General features: G+C 37.0%; 1 long non-coding RNA gene across 1 annotated transcript; it reads right to left on the reverse strand.

Moving 5' to 3' along the window:
• Positions 1–487: 487 nt before the first annotated feature.
• On the reverse strand, positions 488–2,102 carry LOC124891498. Its single transcript, XR_007049722.1, has 3 exons — positions 1,756–2,102; positions 858–989; positions 488–711 (listed from the first exon to the last, which is right to left on the reverse strand). It is a non-coding gene; the product is annotated as an uncharacterized LOC124891498 (long non-coding RNA).
• Between the last annotated feature and the right edge of the window lie 22,451 nt (positions 2,103–24,553).

A 24,553-nucleotide genomic window follows, 5' to 3' on the forward strand; every position in this document is an offset into this window, starting at 1 on the left:
ATCTTCCGTATGCATTTGTTTATTACTTTATTACCATGTAAGTAAATGCATCAACCATCACTCACACGCTTAATTAGTTACTAGTTTATTGTAAATGCTTCGCATGTATATATCACGTTAATTGATAAAAAAAAATATTGCTACCTGTTAAAATTCTATCCTAATTTTTGTCCTCCACATCCTCCTATATAAGGTTATGCTCTCGGTAAATTGTAATAGCATCACGTCTTGTCTATCCACCTTTCTTAAATACTTAGTCGTTCTAGTTCCACCTCTCTTCAAATCATTTATAGTCAACCTCACACAGCTCCACATTGGGGCATCCATGCATCTCTTTTTTACATGTCCGAACCATCTCAGCCTCACTTATCATGATTTTTTTTTTTAAAAAAACTGTGAACTAAATAATACGACAATAGAGATATTAAAACAATACAATTAAATCTAATCTTTACACAAAAATTTTCTGAAAGCCGACCGACATTAATCTACCACATGTAAACTACAATAAAACAATTAACACGATAATACAGATATCAAAACGACACAATTAAACCTAACCTTTATACAAAACTTTCCTCAAAACTGACCGACATTCATCTATTACCAATAAACTAAAACAAAACAATATGATAATAGATATACCAAAATAATACAACTAAATCTAAGCTTTACACAATTCAAAGCCGACCGACACTCATCTGCCACCACCTATATTAAGTAGAAAAACAATAAATAATAAGATATTACAAAAATAAAATTAACTCTAACCTTTACCTAAAAATTCTTAAAGTCCAATCCAACATACAAAGTAATATAATATTAGAGACATTAAAACAAACACAATTAAACCTAACCTTTACACAAATTTTTTCTCAAAGTCGATTGATATTCATCTATCACGTCTGAAAACAACCAATCATAAAAGTGAAAACAAACATTTCACCATTGGAATTGAAACCTATTTTGGATTTGTTCCTGCAGTTTCACTATTGTTGACAAATTTAGCATAACGCAAGCAAACGACTTGAATTAAAATCAAAATAAGAAGAGAAAGAAAGTAAAAGTAGAATAAAGGCGTTTTTTCAGGATAAAAATTTAATCAAAATATTAATTAAATAAAATTATAGACATTCTGTTTTATAAAGGTAAAATTTTAATTATTTTAGAAGTATTAAATATTATATAATTAATCCTAAACCAAATTCCCCTAATAAGGAAAAGTTGAGTTTAATGTCCTTAGATTTTCCTAATTATCTTCTAAGTTCTTTTATTTTTTAAAAGTGAAAGTGATCCAATTGGGCCGTCTTTCATTCAAAAGCAAAATTGTTTTTCAAAAATAAACGCGAGATTTCTAATCGGTTCCAAAGTCTAAAAGGAAATAGTTAAATGATTATTTTTATCTAAATTTTATAATAAAAAATTAAATTTTTATCATCAAAAGTTAATTTTAAATTAAATAATAATTTTAGAAAAAAATGAAAAGATAATTTTATTTAAAGCAGAATTTTTTAATGAAAAATAAAAAATTTAAATTATTTTTTAAAAATCTTCATACTTTTAATGTATTGTAGATTGTAGATGTAGATGGAGATGTAGATTGTAGACGGAGATGTAGATTGTAGATGTAGATTTGCCAACCCTTTGTCGGTAGAATTTAAGTTTTACATTGAAAGGTTAAATGTATATTATTATCTAAAGAGACACTAATAAAGAAAAAAGAAGTATATAAAGGCAAGAAAGAGTTTCATTTACCTCAAGTCTTGCTCTTATCCTTTTATGGCCTCTACTATACCTTCCTTCGTAATATAAAATATTCAATCTGTAGTTGCTTGGCTGAAGGAGATTCACATGGTATATATGCTTGTTATTTTTGCTGGGGCTTAACATTTTACACGTGCGTATTAGTTAGCATATAGTAATATTTGAATTTCCTCATTCAAATATTATTTTTGTACTTTGGTCAATCATTTCCATCCGTCCATGAAAGCTATCAATCCCTACTTCAGATGATGAGTCCATATGAAAACTCTCTTATTGGTGCCCAATAGGTAGGCTATTCGAGTTGAGTCAAAAGACTACCAAGGCATGAAGGCTTCAATTCGAGCGAGAGCCTAAGACCCTGTTTGGTCATGAAAATTATGACTTTTTTGAAGTGTGAGTTGAAGTTGTGTTTGACTATGAATATAAATTAGAGTTTTTTCTAATTTTTAAGAGAAGTAAAAGTGAAAAAAATGAGAACAAGTTTTACTTGTTTTTACTTTTCCAAATACAATTTAAAATTGTATTTGAAATTCTTATAGCCAAACATTACTATTTTCATGAAAGTAAAATAATTTTTTGAAAAAAATTAAAAATTTTCATGGACAAACGGCTACAAGTGGATGAGGCAAGTGTTTGCAACAAATTTTAATTCATAAAAAATAAAAAAACCACAAACAAAACCTGAAGAAACATAATTTTATTGATCAAGAGTATGCATTCAATTCTGTTCCTCCGTTGATTCTTCTCTTTAAATTTTCTTCATAATTTGAGGGCCATTAGTATTGTATTTTCGAGCTTAGGATGATTTTGATTTGATATGGATTTTCTCCATAATTTTAGGGCCATTAGTAGGTGATGTGCTATAGAAATATAGCACTTACTATGTTTAAAACTATGAGAATATGCATGCACTTAAGGCTATTTTGTTGAATTTGAGGTGTTTTTGGAGTGTTTAGCAGAAAATCAGGTTTTGGATGCTAAATTCGAGAAAAATATGAAAAGTGATGTTATTGGCCACTTACTTGATCATTATGGGGGTATTCTTGACACTTTCTGAAGTATACGTAACCAAAGCACCTGATTGAAGTTGAAGATTTGAAGCTTGGTTTCAAGTACCAAAATTGAAGATCCCGAGAGTTGATAGTTCTTCAATAATTTGGCTATAACTTTTCACCCCGATATCGGATTGAGGCAAAATTGGTGTAGTTGGAAAACTAATTCAATTATCTATCTGACAGTGGGAACTTTTTCACCTGCTAAGTCAACTTGTAGACCGCAAGTAGAACATACGGTCCGCATGTAGGAAAATCAAGTGTCGGAGGTCGAAATCTTGAGAGCTGAAGTGTAAGAATTGCACCTGCGGTCACTACCTGCGCCCTTCCTACAGGCCACAGGTATTACCTGCGTCCAAGGACAGGGCACAAGTAGAGACCACATGTGGCCGCAGATAGTGATTTTTTCTGATCGTTCCAAAATCGTTTCCTAGAGTTTCCATGTATCCCAAATACACTCCTATGATATTTTTAAGTCCTATTATGTATGGATAATTAAGTTTTCCTATTTTAGTTAGGATTTGAACTCTAGAGTTTCTTGTAACCTATAAATACCCTTTATTCATTGTTTAATTCATTCATTCATTAATTCATAAAATTATTCAGAAAAACACATTCACATATTGATTGATTGAGAAGGAGGCCTCTTTGGGGTCAAGTTCTCAAAGGGGCCTCCTTCTCAAACATCTTATTGTTCTTGGTTTGTTATATAATTTTAGACTTTGGGATTTCTTATTTCCTTATTGTGAGATTGATTTTATAATTTTGTCTGTGGATTCCATTATTTATCTCATAACTATGAGCGGCTAATTCCCTTAGCTAGGTTGTAGGAACCCTCATAGATTAATGAAGTAAAGGAAGTGCCAAGTCGTTCTAGATAAAGATTTTTGCATGTATTGGATTTTCTTCATACTTAGTGATGTCTTAGCAGTGGCCAACGTTAAGATCCCACCTAAATTATTGCTACTTACTCCGAAAGAGGAGTAGTGACTAGAAAAAGAAGATCACAACAGTAATTTAAAGATTAGCTGTCGATCCACGTCAAAAGGTATTATCTACGTAAGATGGTTATCTATCATCTAATAACTTGAGAATCAAAAGGTAATAGTTAATCGGGACCTAGGATAAGAGTTAGTAAGGCGACATCCTAAGACTCAAAAGATAAAGGGTGAAATCTGTCAGCTCGTCCAAAAGACTGTTGATGGTACATAACTTATCAAATTCTGCATGCAAGATATTGGAATAGTTCGACAGTGCACGATAAATCTGCTGAGTTGAGAAGCCAAGGGGAACACAAGACTAATGTTAGTCTTAGTTGCTTATAACCAAAAACAACCAAGCCTTGTTACTTTTAGCTAGTTACTACAAACCCCCCATTTTTTTTACTTTTTTTTTGAAGGATTTTGGCCTATTCCCTGTGGGATCGACCCCAACCTAGTTGAGTTACTATATCTGACAGCGATCACCCCATCTTTCAATGAGAGGTGTACTTTGGGCGTTATCAAATTTTAACGTCGTTGCTGGAGAGTATGGTCTTAGAATTTTTGATTAAAGTTGTCGGAGTTATTGCGTTTTATTTTCTTTTGCTTTATTTGTTTTGTTTCCAACTCTTCTTAAGATGACAACCTGGCCAGAGGAAGTATGGAGTGATGATGACTCCTTATTTAGTGATCTTCTTCCTTTTGATATTATGCATTATTGCATGAGCGTGATAAATATATTATTGGGACATAATGAGAGCATGTTTGACATGTTGGCACTTCTGGAGAAAGGAAATCAATATCGTATTCAAAGGGTTGATAGGTTTGGATTGGATATCTACTACTTACCATTGGAGCTAGATGCAAAGGTTGTTATGCGTAACACCCAGCAAATTGTGAGATTGAAAGAATTCTGAAGAGCCAACTTGCGGAGCTAAAATCGGAGGAGTCTAAAATTGCTCATAATCTTGTGTATAGTGTCATGCTTAAGGAGAGCATACTAGAGTTATGTGGGGATGTAAAGAAGATTGCAAATTTGATATGGGGCATGTTGAACCTTATTCAAATTATTTTTGCATATTGTGTTTGGATAGTCAGATCTTGATCGAGCTATCCGAGATTGTAGAAGAGTGAAAAAAGGAGGAAGAATATGTCTATATCTTGGAATTTGGCAAGCCAACATTTGAAAATTACATTCTCATGAAAGGACCAAGAGGTATACTTTTATATTTATACCTCCGCCGTATGAGCATAGTGGGAATTTAGAAAAACAATTAGGGGTAAAATTCATTAGTTCAAAGTGGAAAGAGGAATTTGAAGGTTAACTCTTGGGATACCTTGATGAATTATGAGCAATCAAGGTACCCATGGGCTTGTTGGGGGAATTTTGAGTACCCAACCAAGTCCGGTCATGATGCAATATAAAATCAGGCGTTGCTTGGGAGGCAACCCAAGGTATTTTATTATTTGTATTTGCGTTACGTGATTGACATCAGATCTCTACACCTATGGTGCCACAGGTATGCTCCTAACTCTCTTATTTTGCAGAGATTTGATGTATTGGGGACAATGCATGATTTTAAGTTGGGGGTGGGGTTGCTTGTGAGTTTTGATGTCCTCTTTTTTTTGTGTACCTCTTTTCCCCGGAGTTTATTCCTGGTAGAGTCGGCATGTTTAGGCGTATTGTGTTTTGTTTCATAGTTTTGTGTTTAACTTGGAGAAAAATAAGTATCTAGTGCAGTTGACATGTTTTTGTTGACTTTTGAAAAGATAATACCTTTCCAATTATCTGTATTTGAACTGTGTGCATGTATATATGTGACTATTGTGGATCTTGTTATGGCATTAGAATCAGGGACATGATAATCACTTGTTAACAATTACATGAACCGGATATGTAGTAGCTTGTAATATTAACTCTGTGCCATATGTGTGTGATACTACTTAGTTCTATGAGTGTGTTAGATTCAGAACTTGCTCGTTTAGTCTTGCCTAGGTTGTAGGATAGTTAGTTAGGAAAGGATCATAGATCATTTTTGATATTATCCCATAGCCTACATGACCTTCCATGTGCATATTATATCCCTTGATACCAATTTTGAGCCTGATAGCCTATTTCTTTGTTTTAGTCTTTCACCTTCCCACTGTGTTACAACGAACCCATTTTGGCCCAGTCCTCCTTAGACATTGTGCATCTCAACTTAGACAAGTTGCCTAAGTCGAGGGTGGCTATCACAGGGGTGCGTAATGTAAAATGGGTGTGAAAGAAGGAGAAATGAAAGAAAAAGAAAATAGGGCTGGGTATGGTAGCAAAATAAAAGAAAAATTGTGAAAATACCACACCATAAATAATAAAAGCGAGAAATAAAGGCGAAAATAAAGTGAAAAATTGGTTAAAGTGCAGACCCCAAAGTTAGTGTAGTGCCAAGGAAGCTTAGTCACTTAATATATCCGTATGTACCATACCATCCCCCAAGCCTGCATTACAAGCCGAATAAAGTCCTATAGTGATCCTAACTTGACTATCTGAAGCTACAACAACAACAACAACAACATACCCAGTATATTTCCACCAAGTGAGGTCTGGGGAGGGTAAGTGTACGCAGTCTATACCAGTACCTCAAATATGAGATAGAGAGGCTGTTTCCGAGAGACCCCTGACTCAAAGTAAAACATTCTACGATAAGGAATAGTAAAAGAACAAGATACAAGATAGGGTATAGTACTAGTAGGAACAGAAAAAGAACAAGATACAATAGAAATTAGCATATCCAATAATACCATAAGCAATATACTCCAAGAAACACACCAAAAGATACAATATCCTAAACTCAGACTAACCTTCTACCCTAATTTTCCTCCTCCACAACTTCCTATCTAGGGTCATATCCTCAGTAAGCTGGAGCTGCTCTATATCATGTCTAATCACCTCCCCCTAATATTTCTTTGGTCTACCTATACATCACTTGAAACTATCCTTATCCAACCTTTCACACCTTCGTATTAGGGCATCGTGCTCCTTCTCATCACATGCTTGAACCATCTCAACCTCGCTTCCCTCATCTTGGCTTCCATCGAAGCCACTCCCACCTTATCTCTAATAACCTCATTTCTAATCCTATCTTTTCTAGTACACCCACACATCCACCTAAATATTCTCTTTTTCGCCACCTTCATCTTCTGGATGTAAGCCTTCTTAATAAGCCAACACTCCACCCAATATAACATTGCCGGTCTAACCACCACTCTGTATAACTTGCCTTTAAGTCTGAGAGGTACCTTTTTGTCACACAAGATTCCAGAGGAGAGCCTCTATTTTATCCACCCTACCCCAATCTGATAAGTGACATCTTTGTCAATCTCACAATTTTTCTGAATCATAGATCTTAGATACTTGAAACTATCTCTTTTACTGATAGAATAAATGTCAAGCTTAACTACCACATCGGACTCATGAGACACCTCGCTGAACTTACACTCCAAATGCTCTGTCTTGGACCTACTCAACCTAAACCCTTTAGACTCCAGAGTTTGCCTCCAAATGTCTAATTTAGCATTAACTCCACTACGCGTCTCATCAATCAATACTACATTATTTGAAAAAAGCAAACAATAAGGCATCTCACCTTGAATGTGCCGTGTTAAAACATCCAAAACCAAGGCAAAAAGAAATGGACTAAGCATCGAACCTTGATGTAACCCCATCAAGACGGAAAAGTGCTCTGAGTCCCCTCCTCCCGTCCTAACCCACATCTTGGCTCGTACATATCCTTAATTGACCTAACATACATAATCGGCACATCTTTATCCTCCAAACACCTACAAAGAATCTCCCTGGAAACTCTATGATAGGCCTTCGCTAAGTCGATAAACACCATGTGCAAATCCTTCTTCCTATCCCTACACTGCTCCACCAGTTTCCTGACGAGATGAATGACTTCAATAGGCGACCACCCCAGCATAAATCCAAACTAATTTTTAGAAATAGTAATAATCCTCCGCAACCTCAACTCTACCACCTTCTCCCAAACCTTCATAGTGCGACTCAACAACTTGATACCTTTATAATTGTTACAATTCTGAATGTCGCCCTTATTCTTATACAACAGAATCATCGTACTCCATCCCCAAGCTTCTGGCATCCTTGCTGTCTTGAAAATTCTATAAATAATTACGTCAACCACTCCATACCTGCCCCTTCTGTGCACTTCTAAAATCCACCGGAATCTCATCTGGTCCCGTCGCTCCACCTCTACACATCCTATGAATATCCCCTTTTACCTCCTCCACCTTAATGCGCCTACAATACCCATAATCACAGAACCTCTCAGAATGCTCCAAATACCCCTACACAATGCTAGTATCCCCTCCTTCGTTCAGGAGCTTATAAAAGTAAGACTGCCATCTCTTTCTAATACGACCCTCCTTTACTAGGACTTCGCCATCCACATCCTTAATATACTTCAACTGATTCAGGTCTCGATCCCTCCTCTACCTAACTTTGGCGAGCCTATATAACTTTTTATCCCCACCTTTACTATCCAACGATGTGTGTAAACACTTTAAGGAAGCATCCTTAGCCCTCATGACCGCTAACTTCGCCTCTCTCTTAGCAATCTAATACTCTTTTCTATTCTTTTATTTCTTTTCTTCATATTTACTCTCAACCAACTTAGTATACACTCTCTTCTTAGTCTCCACTTTCCCTTTTGGCTTCTCGTTTCACTACCAATATCCTTGGTGCTTGCCTTAGCGGCCTCTTGAGATCCCTAATACCTCTCTAGCTGTCTCCCTAATGCAGTTGGCAGTCTTATCCAACATACTATCAACATCCACTCTACTCCCCAAGCCTCTCTCACCGTCAACTTATCCCCTATTTCCAATGCACTAGCCAAAGTCTTACTACCCCATCTAATCCTCGACTGATCCTTCATTCCTTTCCCCATCTGCTCTTTCCTGATCTTCAAGTCCTTCACCAAAAGCCTATGCTGTGTCAAAAGACTCTCACTTGGTAAGAACTTAAAATCCTTACAAATACCTTTATCTCTCTTCCTGAGGAGATAAAGTCAATCTGAGTGTAATACCCTAGAAAATTTTTTGTTGAAATTTTGTGTGTAAATGTGTTGGGTTCTATCTTCTAAAATAAATTATAAATTTTTCGTGCAGAATGTCTTAGATTATGACCCACCATTGCGTAGAGTATCGAATAAGCTTTCCAACGATATGTGGATCATCCAAAACAGACACCCGATCGACGAGTTATGAACATTCCGATCGAATCATGAATAGTAGTGAACAGTAAAACGTACAGGAAAAAGTACTGAGGCCTGGAGTATTTTTGCTCTAACTTTAAATGATCATAACTCCTTGTACATAATGATCTGGGTGATCTACTATATATCAACGAAAAGCTCTGCGAGTCCTCTTTTCGATTTGTCTATCGGAGCAAAAAGTTATGGTCGATCTACTTCAGCCTATCAAAAGTGAATTTTTGAGTCAACTTTAAACGATCATAACTCCTCGTACACAATGATCTGGGTGAGATACTATATATCAATGGAAATATATGAGAGTCCTCTTTCTAATGAAATTGGTTTTATCCAATTTGTCTTTCGGAGCAAAAAGTTATGGTCGATCTACTTCAGCCTATCAAAAGTAAATTTTTGGGTCAACTTCAAATGATCATAACTCCTCATACACAATGATCTGGGTGATATACTATATATTAATGGAAAGATATGAGAGTCCTCTTTCTAATGAAATTATTTTCATCCAATTTGGATATCGGAGTAAAACGTTATGGTTGATCTACTTTAGACTATCAAAACAGTCCACCAAAGGATAGATTCGAGAATTAGTTGATTTTTAAGGGCATTTTGGTCATTATGACTTCACTTCATGGACGAAAATTGTCCATTTATACCTATATTGAGCCATAAAATTCATGTTCTTCCATAAAAAACATCGAGAGAACTAAACCCTAGGTCCATTTTGAGCTCCAAATATCTTTCAATTTCATCGTAGAAATTCAAATTTGATCCGATAATTGAACTCATCATCTCGAGACCTTTGAGGAGCACCCCTTATTTGTGTGAAAATGATTCCATAATTAAGAGGTCGATTTCAAGGTATGTGGGGTTTATTCAACAAGAGCACTCTTTCGTTCTTGTGCCCAAAAGTAATTTTCTTTATGAAGACATGATTTTTACTTGATTATTATGATTTTGAAGCATGAAATCATATTCTATGATGATTATTATGAAATTTTGATGTCTATGATTTTGAAAGATGGATTTACATGTGTGGTGATATAAAGCATGGATCTTGAACGATATTTATCATGATTTTGATATTTGGGTCTGAACCCCATTAGAAATTGTGTCTTTGAGAAAATGTGTGCTATAAGCACGTTGATGTTGAATATTTGAGATGTGTTGAATGATTTGACCTTTTGGTCTTAATGGAGTCACTTTGAACTCGAATGTGAAAGAAATCCACAACGTGTTTGATTATGATAAATGGGTAGCATAATGACTCCCGATGTATACTTATATATTGATAAAAGTTGTTTTGTTGCGGATTATCTTTGAAATGATCTGAGCTAAGTCCGGGAGTACTCTTTAGCACTGAGTGGGAGGTATAGGGAGATTTCCCTATAACTTGGCAAGAGTTCCAGGATGCATTCCTGGATAAGTTTTTCCCTTTGGAGATGAGGGAGGCGAAATGGAAGAGTTTATGAGCCTACGACAGGGCTCTATGAATGTTAGGGAGTACTGTCTAAAGTTCAATCAGTTGGCCAAGTATGCTCCTGACTTAGTAGCTGAAAATCGGGCTAGTATGAGTAAGTTTTGGATTGGAGTGTCTAGTTATGTGGTTAAGGAGTGTAGGTTTGCTATGCTGAATAGTGAGATGAATCTTTCTAGGCTGATGACTCAATCCCAACAGATTGAGGCAGACAAGATTAAGGAGAGAGATATAATGAGAGGGAATAAGAGTGCTAGGTTCGAGCAGCACGAACAGGGTCAGACTAGATCACAGAGAGGGATTCGCCCTCAGTATCAGGATCGTTCGTCTATGCCAGCACCGTCATCTGCTAGTGCTCCCGTGCCTAGAGGTAGGCAGGAGTAAGGTAGTAGGTCATATGCATCTAGGTCCTAGTACAGTGCTGGCAGTAAGCCAAATCGTCCCCTGTGTCCTAAGTATGGTAGGGCTCATTCGGATGAGTGTTGGGGTGAGAAGAGGGGTTGTTTCTGGTGTGGTGACATGGGTCACAGAGTTAGAGATTATCCACAGGATGGACAAGGGCGTCGTGACTATTGCCCTCAGACCCAGACTCAGACTGTTAGTGCTCCAGTTCCAGCGGCTCGCCTAGCCCCAGCTCAGGGTGCCTTTTCTAGCAATGCTGGCGGGCAGCGCCAGAATAGATTCTATGCTTTACCATCCCACCAGGAATAGGAGGACTCTCCCGATATTGTTACTGGTATACTTCGTATATTTCAGTTTGATGTGCATGCTTTGTTGGATCCTAGATCCAGTTTCTCATATGTTACACCTTTGATTGCTGTGAATTTTGAAATGAGTCCTGAGATTATTCCTGAGCCTATCCTAGTTTCTACCCCAGTGGGTGATTCGATTGTTGCCCAGAAAGTGTATAAAAAATGTCCTGTTACCGTTCTTCATAGAGTCTTGTTGGCTGATCTGTTTGAGTTAGACATGGTAGATTTTGATGTGATTCTTGGTATGGACTGGATATATTCTTCTTATGCCTTTGTTGATTGTCGGACCCGAATGGTCAAGTTTCAGTTTCTGGGTGCATCCGTGTTTGAGTAGTCTGGGAATTTTGTCACCCAAGAGTTATTTTATCTCTTACCTCAAAGCTAGAAAGCTTATTTCCAAGGGGTGTATTTACCATTTGGTTAGAGTCAAAGACACTGAGTCTGAGACTCCAACTCTCCAGTCTATTAACGTCGTCAATGAGTTTTCTAATGTCTTTATAGATGATCTCCTAGGGATACCTCCTGATAGAGAGATAGAGTTCAGGATTGATCTTCTTTCCAATACTCAGCCCATTTCTATTCCTCCTTACAGTATGGCCCCTGCAGAACTTAAGAAGTTAAAAGAGCAACTCAAAGATCTACTAGATAAGGGTTTCATAAGGCCCAGTGTTTCTCCTTGGGGTGCTCCTGTGTTGTTTGTGAGAAAGAAAGATGGCTCTTTGTGTATGTGCATTGATTACCGCCAACTGAATAAAGTCTCCGTAAAAAATAAGTACCCCCTTCCGAGAATAGATGATTTGTTTGACCAATTGCAAGGTGCAAGTTATTTCTCAAAGATAGACCTTTGTTTCGGCTATTATCAACTCAAAGTTAGGGAGTGCGACATCCCGAAAACTGCTTTCCGAACTCGTTATGGCCATTTTGAGTTTTTTGTTATGTCTTTCGGGTTAACTAATGCCCCAGCAACTTTCATGGACCTCATGAATCGAGTGTTCAGACCATATCTAGATATGTTTGTCATAGTGTTCATCTATGATATACTGGTGTACTCCCATAGTAAGGATGAACATTCTGATCATCTTCGAACTGTCTTGCAAACCCTTAGAGATCACGAGTTATTTGCCAAGTTCAGTAAGTGTGAGTTTTGGCTAAGGTCAGTTGCTTTTCTAGGTCATATCATTTCTTCCGAGGGTATTAGAGTTAATCTCCAAAAGATCGAAGGTGTTAGAAATTGGCCTATACCTATTTCTCCGACTGATATCCAAAGTGTCTTGGGTTTAGCTGGCTATTACCGCTATTTGTTGAGGGTTTCTCCTCTATAACGTCTTTTATGACTCGGTTGACCCAAAAAAAAGTGAAGTTCTTGTGGTCCGAATCTTATGAGAAGAGTTTTCAGGAATTGAATACTCGACTCACTTTAGCCTCTATTTTGACTTTGCCCGATGGTGTTGATGGTTTTGTCGTGTACTGTGATGGTTCGAGAGTTGGGTTGGGTTGCGTATTGATGCAGAAGGGTAAGGTGATAGCTTATGCTTCTAGACAATTGAAACCCCATGAGACAAATTACCCCACCCATGACCTTGAGCTGGCTGCTGTTGTGTTTGCTTTGAAAATCTGGAGACACTATTTGTATGGTATCCATGTTGATGTTTTCACTGATCATAAGAGTCTGCAGTATGTGTTTACCCAGAGAGAATTGAATCTTAGGCAGAGACGATAGTTAGAATTGTTAAAGGACTATGATATGAGTGTGCTGTACCATCCGGGCAAGGCCAATCTTGTGGCGGATGCCTTAAGTAGAGTGTCTATGGGTAGTGTTTCGCATGTGGTAGAAGGTAAGAAAGAGTTGGATCGTGATGTACATCATTTGGCTAGATTGGGGGTTAAGTTGTTTGACTCTGCTGAAGGTAGTATAGGGGTTCAGAGTAGTTCCAAATCCTCCTTGGTTTCGGAAGTGAAGGAAAAACAATACTTAGATGCTAGTTTGGTCAGACTGAAGGAGTCAGTCAAGGATCAAAAAGTAGAGGTTTTCTCCCTAGGAGGAGATGGTGTGTTGAGATTGCAGGTAGATTGTGTATCCCGAATGTTGATGATCTAAGATAGAGAATTATGGCTGAAGCACACGGGGCGCGATATTCTATTCATCCTGGTGCCACCAAGATGTACCGATACTTGCGGGAAATTTTCTGGTGGAGTGGAATGAAGAAAGATATAGCAGGGTTTGTAGCTAAGTGTGCAACATGCCAACAGGTTAAGGCTGAACACCAAAGACCTGGTGGTATGATGCAAGAGTTTAGTATTCCCACCTGGAAGTGGGAAGAGATAAATATGGACTTCGTGATTGGTTTACCTCCTTCCCGACGCCATCATGATTCCATTTGGGTTGTGGTTGATAGATTGACTAAGTCTGCTCATTTCTTGCCTGTTCATACTTCATATACTGCTAAGGATTATGCTAGATTGTATATCCGAGAGCTAGTCAGACTGCATGGAGTTCCCTTGTCTATCATTTCGGATAGAGGTACTCAGTTCACTTCGCAATTTTAGAAAGCTTTTCAGAAGGGTTTTGGTATCCAAGTGCTTTTGAGTTCTGCTTTTCATCCGCAGACCGATGGTCAGGCTGAGCAGACCATCCAGACCTTAGAGGATACGTTGAGAGCTTGTGCACTTGACTTTAAGAGAAATTGGGATGATCACTTACCGTTGATAGAATTTGCTTATAATAATAGCTCTCACTCTAGTATTGGCATGGCTCCATTTGAAGCCTTGTATGGGAGAAAGTGTAGATCACCCATAGGTTGGTTCGAGGTGGGTGAAGCGGCTGTGAGTGGTCCTGATTTAGTATTCGAGGCTATGGAAAAAGTTAAGTTGATTAGGGAAAGGTTGAAAGCTGCGCAGAGTCGTCAGAAGTCATATGCAGATGTTAGAAGGAGAGACGTTGAGTTTGAAGTTGGTGACCTAGTGTATCTAAAAATTTCACCCATGAAGGGGGATGAAGAGATTCGGAAAGAAGGGGAAGCTTAGTCCCCGTTATGTTGGTCCTTACAAATTCTTAGCCGTGTTGGTAAGGTAGCTTATGAGGTCGAGTCGCTTTCCGAGTTGTCCTCTGTTCATCCAATATTCCATGTCTCCATGCTTAGAAAGCATATTAGCGATGCTGTGGTAGTGGATTCCTCTGTGAGTGCTGACATTCAAGAAAATCTTTCTTTTGATGAGATTCCTGTTGAGATTCTTGATTTCAGTGTCCGAAGACTAAGGAACAAAGAAGTTCCCTTGGTCAAGGTGTTGTGGTGAAACCAATCTGTTGAGGGTGCAACTTGGGAAGCTGAGGTGGATATGCGATCCAAGTACCCGTACCTATTTTCCGCAAACTCCGATCAAGCCGAAGGTACCGTTTTTTCCTAAATCATGGAATTTTGATAAAAGTTGCAGCAGTTCAGATGTCATTTATTATGTGTTCAGCTGTAGTTTCTTGAATTTATGCATTCTATGTTGCATTCGGAGTGAGAAACGATGTGGTGATGAGTCTAACGAATGGTTTCAGCTGTATGCTCTATTCCCTATCTAATCTTGGCATGTCTAGCGTCATTCGAGGACGAATATTTCCAAGGGGGGATGATGTAATACCCCGGGAAATTTTTCATTGTAATTTTGTGCGTAAACGTGTTGGGTTCTATCTTCTAAAATGAATTATAAATTTTTCGTGTGGAATATCTTAGATTATGACCCACCATTGCGTAGAGTATCGAATAAGATTTCCAACAATATGTGGATCATCCAAAACGTACACCCGAGCGACGAGTTATGAACATTCCGATCGAACCGTGAATAGTAGTGAACAGTAAAACGTGTAGGAAAAAATACTGAGGCCTGGCATATTTTTCCTCCAATTTTAAACGATCATAACTCCTTGTACATAATGATCTGGGTGATCTACTATATATCAACGGAAAGCTCTGCGAGTCCTCTTTCCGATGAAATTTATTTCATCCAATTTGTCTATCTAAGCAAAAAGTTATGGTCAATCTACTTAAGCCTATCAAAAGTGAATTTTTGGGTCAACTTCAAACGATCATAACCCCTCGTACACAATGATCTGGGTGAGATACTATATATCAACGAAAACATATGAGAGTACTCTTTCTAATGAAATTGGTTTCATCCAATTTGGATATCAGAGTAAAATGTTATGGTTGATCTACTTCAGACTATCAAAACAGTCCACCAAAGTACAAATTCGAGAATTAGTTGATTTTTAAGGGTATTTTGGTCAATATGCCTTCACTTCATGGACGAAAATTGTCCATTTATACCTATATTGAGCCATAAAATTCATGTTCTTCCATAAAAAACATTGAGAGAACTAAACCCTAGGTCCATTTTGAGCTTCAAATATCTTCCAATTTCACCGTAAAAATTCAAATTTGATCCGATAACCAAACTCACCATCTCGAGACCTTCAAGGAGCACCCCTTATTTGTGTGAACAGGATTCCATAATCAAGAGGTCAATTTCAAGGTATGTGGGATTTTTTTCAACAAGAGCACTCTTTCGTTCTTGTGCCCAAAAGTAATTTTCTTCACGAAGACATGATTTTTACTTGATTATTATGATTTTGAAGCATGAACTCATATTCTATGATGATTATTATGAAATTTTGATGTCTATGATTTTGAAAGATGGATTTACATGTGTGGTGATATAAAGCATGAATCTTGAACGATATTTATCATGATTTTGATATTTGGGTCTTAAACCCCATTTGAAATTGTGTCTTTGAGAAAATGTGTGCTATAAACATGTTGATGTTGAATATTTGAGATGTGTTGAATGATTTGACCTTTTGGTCTTAATGGAGTCGCTTTGAACTCGAATGTGAAAGAAATCCACAACGTGTTTGATTATGATAAATGGGTAGCATAATGACTCTCGATGTATACTTATATATTGATGAAAGTTGTTTTGTTGCGGATTATCTTTGAAATGATCTGAGCTAAGTTCGGGAGTACTCTTTAGCACCAAGTGGGAGGTATAAAGTGACCTTACTTCCCTAAAACTACATCCCCTCGTAGGACGTGAGCTTGAGGCTGATTTATATAGTGATCACTAGTGTTGTTGGATTGATATTAGAAGTCCTACTCCGATGGCAAGGATAGGACGGCTCTCCCCAACGTGGGTTAGACGTTGGACTCCATTTGGCTCACATGGTTTATGTCGGTTATAGGATCTCCCAGTATGTGTGTGTTTCCTTGTGTCTATGGTGAACGGTGAAGTGATTTGAAAGTGGAATTGTAAAAGTTATTCTTTTGAAAGATTTAAATGATATTTACATTATGAGAATTGATATTCTTGATGAACTGAAAGTGATTGACAAATTATATGATGACTCACATGTGTTATTATACTTATTTCATTCTCTCATGATTATGATGATTTTCTTCGGGCTATGTGAGTCTTTCATACATCCTGCATATTTCTTATAAATATTTATGATGATGATGTTTATAAAACTGTATACACTCCCATATACTCGGTTCCTTTCCATAGTACTGACCCACATCTTCGGATGTGGGCTGCATTTTCTTGGAATGTAGATTCAGGTGCTCAGTTCCAGGTTCGATAGTGATTCTTCGGGCATGCTGTTCTACATCCTTTGTCTTGGTGAGCCCTCATGTTCCGAGGACGTGATGTTCTGTTAATGGTTTCATTGAGTTGGCTATATTTTGATACTGAGTATGAGGCAGTTGGGGCATGTCCCAATGGCTCTTTGGTTTTTATTGATTTCTTAGAGGTTTTTCAGACTAGACTAGATGTTGGGAGTTGTTGAGACGAGTTGTATTTTGTTATTTTCTGTATTTCCTTTTTATTCGTGGATTCTGATTACTCTGATGATATATTGAGGGTTATTTATGGAAACCCCGTTGAAAAGCATTGAACTGAATGAAATAGGCTCAAAGGGTTAGCTTGGGGCTACTTGTAGCCTTAAGCACCGTGTGATGCTCCGGGACCCGTTTTCGGGGCGTCACACTGAGTCTTGGACATCAAAGTATAGAAGGTATCCAAATGAACCTCCTTCTTGGGAGAATTTGAATTAACTACCACTAATCCAAATGCCCGAGCAAAATACAGAAGTGACACTCCTTCCATATTCCCTACCCTGAACTCATATCCTCCATGTACATCATCATAACCTTTCGAAGAAGACCCTATGTACCCGTTGAAATTGTCTCCTATGATAAGCTTCTCATTACTTGGTTCACCTATCACCCTCTCATCCAAATCCTCCCAAAATCTCTTCTTCTCTTCATCATCCAAGCCTACATGTGGTGCATGCACACTAATAATATTCCAAGAAAACCCTCCAATAACTAGCTTAATTGGCATCATCCTATCATTGACCCTCCACTTGATTCCTAAGCTTATCATTGACTAGAATACCTACACCATTTCTGTTCTTTACGCTTCCTGAATACCATAACTTATTACCATCTACTACCCTCGCCTTAGTAACTACCTATTTGGTTTCCTGGAGACATGCTATATTAATTATCCTTTTCTTAAGAATTTTAACTAACTCTAATGACTTCTTCGATAAAGACCCTATGTTCCACAATCCTACTCTCAACCTATGGTCATTCTTCTCCCCTTTACCCTTTCTTCCCCTGCCCCCGCCCTAGTCCCTGATCCCGACCCCAACCTAAGCCCTGCCCGATGACATAACCCTATGCCAACACCATCTATCACAGCCACCAGAAACAACACAAACTAATAACACTTATAGCACAATGCTTAAACAACAAAACAATCTAACAAGTACTATCAAGTCCACACTATAGAACTACTAAAAGCAACAAAATGACTAAAACACAAGTAGAATTAACAAGTACAACATTACTATGAAATATAAAGTAAATAAGTAAATCGTCACCATAAACAAGGTAGTCAGCCAAGACGCTAGGAACATAATCAAAATAGTATTACACAAGAAAGCCAGTAGCAGCCACTAGATTAAAAAAGCTATACACATGACAAATAGAAATAGAGCAACTGTAACTGGTCGAAATTGGTTTGGTTTCCTTGGTTAAGTCGCCGGATTCTAGAAATTTATGGTGAAAATTGGTCATCGAAATCATATTGTCGTCACTTAAGAAGGTATACCGAATCTGTATTTATAGTACCTGCATGGGGTTATAAAGGGAGAAAAGTGAGAGATCGTCGGAAATGGGCACTGGAGTTGCCGCGATGCAAGAAGGACGTCGACAGAGAAGCAGTCACCGTCTGAGCAGTCCTCCTGAGAGGCCGGTTGCGAATAAGAGACCGAAACCAAAATCGGGGTTTGATCTTGACTGGAATAAGAGGGTCGCCAGAGATGGTGATGAAGAAAAATATTAAGATGGCTATGAATGTTGTCCATGACAGTGAGTCTGTGAGATATCCTATCTGAAATCTAAGGTAAAGAAAATAAGGGCAAGCCTATGGTATTTGACATGCATTAATGGGAACTTCTTTTGTGAGTGTGAGTGTCTCTTGACCGTTCCTTCATTGACATGATTGATTTCTTGAGTGAGTGGGACTTCTTTAATGTGAGGCCTCATGGGTTGTATTACTAGATGGTTACTTGTTTAGGTAGTGTAACTTGTATATATGCATGGTTGTTTGTTGCTAATGTAGTGACACTAATGTAGTGCCACAGCTTGATTCCTTTGTGTCCTATTGTTGTACTTCATTAATGCACATAGTTGGGTTTTAAAGTATTAAACTTGGAGAGGGTAATAATCTTGACCTTAAATTTGATGATTGACTGCCATAGGTATCTTAGGTTTCTCTTGGTTAAGCATCGTAGTATTGTTTTGTTGACTGAGGACATGCAACGTTCTAAGTTGAGAGTATTAATATGATATAGAAATATAACACTTACAATGCTTAATACTATGGGAATATGCATATACTTAAGGCTATTTTGTTGTTGAATTTTTTTTGTAGTGTTTTGTAGAAAATCAGGTTTTGGATGCTAAATTCGAGAAAAAGATGAAACTGATGTTTTTGGTCACTTACTCGATCATTATGGGGTATTCTTAATACTTTATGTATTATACATGACCAAAGCATGTGATTAAAGTTGAAGATTTTAATATTAGTTGCAAGTGCCAGAATTGAAGATCCCGAGAATTGACAGTGCTTCAGTAATTTGGCCATAACTTTTCACCCCGATATTGGATTGAGGCAAAATTGGTATCATTGGAAAGATAATTCAATTATATATTGATGGTGGGGACTTTTTCACTTACTAAGTCAACTTTCAGACCACAAGTAGAACATATGATCCGTATATAGGTAAAACAAGTGCTGGAGGTTGAAATCTTGAGAGCTAAAGTGTAGGAATTGCACTTGTGGCCACAACCTGTACTCTCCCTGTAGGCCTTAGATACTACCTGCACCTAAGGAAAAGGCTCAAGTATAGATAACCTATGGACTCCGACAGTGATTTTTTTGATCGTTCCAAAATTGTTTCCTATGGTTTTCATGTATCCCAAATACACTTCTATGTTGTTTTAAAGTCCTATTATGTATGGGTGATTAAGATTTTCAATTTTAGTTAAGATTTGAACTCTAGGGTTTCTTGTAACCTATAAATATCATTTAGGCTTTGTTTAATTCATTCATTCATTAATTTAGAAAATTATTCAGAAAAACACATTCACATATTGATTGGTTGAGAAGGAGGCCCCTTTGGGTTCAAGTTCTCAAATATCTTATTGTTCTTCTATTGTTATTCAATTTAATACTTCGAGATTTCTTATTTCCTTATTGTGAGATTGATTTTATAGTTTTTCTATGGATTCCATGATTGATCTCATACTATGAGCGGCTAATTCCCTTAGCTATGGTTGTGAGAACCCTGATAAATGACGAAGTAGAGGAAGTGCAAGTCATTTTAGATAATGATTCTTGCATGTATTGGGTTTTCTTCATTCTTATTGATTTCTTACCAGTGGCCAACTTCAAGATCCCGCCTAGATTATTGCTACTTACTCTAAAAGAGGAACAATGACTAGGAAAAAAATATCACAACAGTAATTTGAAGATTAGCTATCGATCCATACTAATATGTCTTATCTACGTATAATGGTTATCTATCAACTAATAATATGAGATTCAAAAGGTAATAGTTTATTGGGATCTAGGATAAGGGTTAGTAAAGAGACATCCTGAGACTCAAAAGAGAAAGGGTGAAATCTGTCAGTTTGTCCAAAAGACTGTTGATTATACATAAATTATCAGATTCTGCATGCAAGGTATTGGAATAGTTTGATAATGCATGATAAATCTGCTGAGTTGAGAAGGTAGGGAGAGCACAAACTTAGTGTTCATCTTAGATTGCTTACAACCAAAAGCAACCAAAGCCTTGTTACTTTTATCTAGTTACTACAAATCCCCCCATTTTTACTTTTCCGCACTACCTAGTGATTTCAACAAGTTAAATAAGGATTAGCAGTCTATTTCCTACGGGATCGACCCCAACCTAGTGAGTTACTATACTTGACAGTGACCTCTTTATCCTTCAATTGGAGGTGTACTTTGGGCGTTATTGGTAGCTATTTTTTGAACGTAGGTTGATTTGGATTTGATATGAATTTTTTTCATAATTCAAGGGCCGTTAGTAGCCTATTTTTATCAAACATAGGAAGATTTAAATTTGATCTCCAGCAAAGAATTTTTTTGTAGATCTTCTTAAAGTATTTGCTTATCAAGAAGAGAGAGTTTTGATCTCTTTAAATAGGCATAATTTAAGATTTAAGGTAGAGTAGCCTCAAGCTAGGCTTAAGATAAAGTATCCTCATAGAACTCTAACAAAAAATGAATTATTTATGAAGAGTCGATAAAATTTTGATGTCTACAAATGCCGTCTACTTCATGACCTGTCTGAGTGTAGACTTGATGAAACTCAAAGACAAGGCTTGAAGTAATTTTCATCACTTCTCTAACTCTAGATTCACAGATTTACTTTGTGAGAGAAAATATGAAAGACAGATTGGTTCCAACTAGGCGTGCCAATTTGTTTGCAATAAATTTTAATTTCATAAAAAATAAATGACCACAAAACAAAATCTGAAGAAATATAATTTTTTAAATGAATATGTGGTTATAATTTTGTTCCTCTCTTTATTCTTCTCTCTAAATTTTCTCCATAATTCAAGGGTCGTTAGTAGCATATTTCTTGAACTCAAGACAATTTTGATTTGATATAGATTTTCTCCATAATTCAAGGGCCGTTAGTAGCGTATCTTGAACTATAATAACCTGAATTTTTAAATTTTCTATTTCTATGTATTTTGATCATTTTACTCTTTCCCATAATTTCTACATGCTATTTTGAGGTTCAGGGATGACTGAAATGATTTCCAATGCGATCAAGAATGGTTTCTGCGAGTTTGTGTTTTTTAGAGCCTTGAAAAGTCATATAGTTGACTTCACTCAATACTTGTTATTTTGAGTGTCGAATAGCAAAACAAACTTCCCTAGCAGATCCATAATGTCGAATTTAAGTCAGTATCTCATTTCGACTCTTGATTTGGAAATAGTAAAAATGAGGTTCCGGAGTTTAATTTTTTGAAAACAATCTTTTTTAGAAAATAAGACATCGTTAGCGAGTCCAAAACATGAAAAATATCCTAATAGAACATATGATTTACTTCGGTCGGGTCCTAAATAAATTTTGAGGGTCCGTTCCGAGAATTCAAAATCATGCAAAATCAGTTGGTGCACAACTGATATCTAGTGCATGGATCCTTCTTCGCGAATGAGGACTCTTAAACACAAATGTGTATAAGAAAATCATCATTAATCACGATTACGAGGAGATAACGCTCAAAATACACCTCTCTAATGAGAATGTAAGTAATCGTTGTCAATATAAAACCCAACTAGGTTGGGGTCGAATCCAACAGGAAATATGGTGTGAACATAGGTCATTTGCGAATTAATCAACTGATAGTTGGATGTTTCTAGAAATGGGGGTATTTAGTTTAACAAGTAATTGTTGGTCACTTTAGTTTCAGTGTTTGTAATCAAGAGTTTATGAGAAATCAGAATTATGTTCACTAGGGGTTTTGGTACTTGACAGATGCTACTAGTGGTTCAAGATTATCACGGTAGGTAGGACAACAACTTATCTTTATCGAAGTTATGCTTAAATGTATCTCGACCTACTTAGGCATTTAATTACCTAATCCTCTCGGACTTAGGGAATTTATATTCACTACTTAGATTTTACCGCTGATTATTAAACGGAAGTTTAGTGTTTCCAAGTCCCTGTTGATAATTCACTTCCCACTATATTTGATTTCTTTCTCAAGCAAATCAAAGCAGGTGTTATCTATCGTTTGCAACCAACAGACAATAATTAAAACATCAGAATTATCAAGGAGTCCTACTACCTTTCAAATCTTGAACACTTAGCACCTTATCAAGACTTAACCCTAGATCCCATAATTCAGGTTAAGGGAATTTAGCCGCCCATGACGTAATAATCGAAGCAACTAGATGAATTCATGCTTTGAAAGATGAACTTACCACAAGATGAATAGAAACTAGAGATTATCAGATTAAATTACAAAAGAAATCCCAAAATAATGATGATAATCTCTTTAAAGTAATTGCTTTTTCAAGCAAAAAGTAGAGAGAGAAAATATCAAAGTATCTGTCTCAAAACTTAAGGTTCGGAACTCTTAAGAAAACCCTAAACAAGGCTTTAAATAGTTCACCCTAATTATGGAAACAAAATAATAAAATTCAGTAATTTTTCGGATTAGGTGACGCCATTTGTGATAGCCTATCAGGAGGCTGATGACTTATTACAAATGTCGTCAGCTTCCTCTTTGCTTTTGATACTCGCTGCCTTAGGCTGACAACAAAACTGTGACATCCTATCAACTTCTTGACGACTTATTAAAAATGTCGTCAAGGTTCTTCCTCAACTCTCATGTTCTACCTTAGGCTGACGACAGCTTTGACGACGTATCAACTCCTTGATGACCTATCACAAAATGTCATCACAACTCTCAACTTAGGCTAATTCTCTGTCTACGGCTGACGATGAAGCTGATAGCTTATCACAGAGATAACGACTTATCACAAATATCGTCAGCCATACTTTGCCTCTATTTACTTTAGATTTCAGCTCATTTGCTTCCATTCTTGTTGGTTCTCTAGCATCTTAGCTTCTACTGCAAAATCAAACATAAAACAATCAAAAACAACAAAAGTTGCTTAAGACTTTGCAATTATTCTTAGTTAAAAGCCTCAAATGTGTTAGCATTAGCTCACACATCAACACCCTCAACTTAAAACAATTGCTTGTCCTCAAGCAACTCAACACAACTAAGAGAATAACAAAGCACATTTGGCAGTCGATCATCCATATTATCTCAAAACACTTTCACCATCTCCAAGGTCAGTAAATTTAAGAACAATGAAGAACTCCAATGCAACACACAGAAATCAATCTACGGCATTAATTCAGCTACATTAACCATGCATATACCAGTATTACACTCTCTAAACAAGTTAGTAACTAGCAACATATCTGGTGTGTCCTCACAGCAAAGAAATCCCCCTTATCTCATCTTAGTATTCATATACGTAACCATGGGGAAAATCAAAACACTCACTCTCAGAACGAAGTTCCAATCAATGTATGCCAAGTACCATAGGCTTGTCCTTATTTTCATTACCCAGATTTTCAGATAGGTCAGCTAAGATCACTATAGGTTTTCTCTTAGGCTTGTAATGTAGGTTAGGGGCTGGTAGGATACTCGATGGTATTTAAAGTGACTAAGCCTCCTTGACACTACACTAGATTTTTAGGGTTTCACTCATTATCCCTTTTTACTCTTCTCTTTTCTCGATCACACTTATTTAGGATGGGTGCGGTCTTTTCTCAATCACTCATTCTTTTTCACAATTTTTTTTCTTGCTCTTTTCTTCCGCACCCAGCTTTTTATTCTTTTCTTTTATGCTACCTTTCTTCATGCTCATTTTGTATAACATACCCCTATGATAGCCACCCTCAACTTAGGTCATTTGCCTAAGTCAAGGTGCATAGTTTCCAAAGAGGACCAAGGCCAAAACAGGTTCATTGTGATCTAAATGGGAAGGTGACAGGTGTCATACAAAGAAATAGGCTAATTAGGATCAAAATAGGGATCAAGGATATTATACATATAGGGAAGGTCATTTAGGCTAAAGTGAGCTAATATCA

Source organism: Capsicum annuum, chromosome 1 (assembly GCF_002878395.1).
Source record: "Capsicum annuum cultivar UCD-10X-F1 chromosome 1, UCD10Xv1.1, whole genome shotgun sequence".
Classification (NCBI taxonomy): domain Eukaryota; kingdom Viridiplantae; phylum Streptophyta; class Magnoliopsida; order Solanales; family Solanaceae; genus Capsicum; species Capsicum annuum.